This window comes from Argopecten irradians, unplaced genomic scaffold (genome assembly GCF_041381155.1).
Source record: "Argopecten irradians isolate NY unplaced genomic scaffold, Ai_NY scaffold_0325, whole genome shotgun sequence".
Taxonomy (NCBI): domain Eukaryota; kingdom Metazoa; phylum Mollusca; class Bivalvia; order Pectinida; family Pectinidae; genus Argopecten; species Argopecten irradians.
The window spans coordinates 28,341-29,819 of record NW_027187792.1 but is presented as its reverse complement, the minus strand read 5'-3'; positions in this window follow the sequence as shown (position 1 = coordinate 29,819).

Below are 1,479 nucleotides of genomic sequence, written 5' to 3'. Positions count from 1 at the left end.
AGAAAAGTATATGATGTCAGAAGGAAATGAGAGACTGAAAGGTTGCTCTAGCTGTAAGTAATATTGTATAAGGAGCGAGAAAGAGAGACTGAGGAAGTTGCGTCCATAGCTGTAAGTATATTGTATATGGAGGAGAAAGAGAGAGACAGAGGAAGTTGCTCTAGCTGTAAGTATATTTGTAAAGGAGGAGAAAGGGAGACTGAGGAAGGTTGCTCTAGCTGTAAAGTATATTGTATCAGGAGGAGAAAGAGAAAGATAGACTGAGGAAGGTTGCTCTGACTGTAAGTATATTGTATAAGAGGAGAAAGAGAGACTGAGGAAGGTTGCTCTAGCTGTAAGTATATTGTATAGGAGGAGAAAGGGAGACTGAGGAAGGTTGCTCTAGCTGTAAGTATATTGTAAAGGAGGAGAGAGAGAGAGACTGAGGAAGGTTGCTCTAGCTGTAAGTATATTGTATAAGAGGAGAAAGAGAGACTGAGGAAGGTTGCTCTAGCTGTAAGTATATTGTATAAGAGGAGAAAGAGAGACTGAGGAAGGTTGCTGTAGCTGTAAGTATATTGTATAAGAGGAGAAAGAGAGACTGAGGAAGGTTGCTCTAGCTGTAATATATATTGTATATGAGGAGAAAGAGAGACTGAGGAAGGTTGCTCTGACTGTAAGTATATTGTATAGGAGGAGAAAGAGAGACTGAGGAAGGTTGCTCTAGCTGTAAGTATATTGTATAGGAGGAGAAAGAGAGACTGAGGAAGGTTGCTCTAGCTGTAAGTATATTGTATAGGAGGAGAAAGAGAGACTGAGGAAGGTTGCTCTAGCTGTAAGTATATTGTATAGGAGGAGAAAGAGAGACTGAGGAAGGTTGCTCTAGCTGTAAGTATATTGTATAGGAGGAGAAAGAGAGACTGAGGAAGGTTGCTCTAGCTGTAAGTATATTGTATAGGAGGAGAAAGAAAGAGAGGACTGAGGAAGGTTGCTCTAGCTGTAAGTATATTGTATAAGAGGAGAAAGAGAGACTGTAGGAAGGTTGCTGTAGCTGTAAGTATATTGTATAGGAGGAGAAAGAGAGACTGAGGAAGGTTTTGCTCTAGCTGTAAGTATATTGTATAAGAGGAGAAGAGAGAGACTGAGGAAGTTTTCTCTAGCTGTAAGTATATTGTATAGGAGGAGAAAGATGGAGACTTGAGGAAGGTTGCTGTAGCTGTAAAGTATATTGTATAAGAGGAGAAAGAGAGACTGAGGAAGGTTGCTCTGACTGTAAGTATATTTAATAGGAGGAGAAAGAGAGACTGAGGAAGGTTGCTCTTGCTGTAAGTATATATTGTATAGGAGGAGAAAGAGAGACTTAGGAAGGTTGCTCTAGCTGTAAGTATATTGTATAAGAGGAGAAAGAGAGACTGAGGAAGGTTGCTGTAGCTGTAAGTATATTGTATAAGAGGAGAAAGAGAGACTGAGGAAGGTTGCTCTAGCTGTAAGTATATTGTA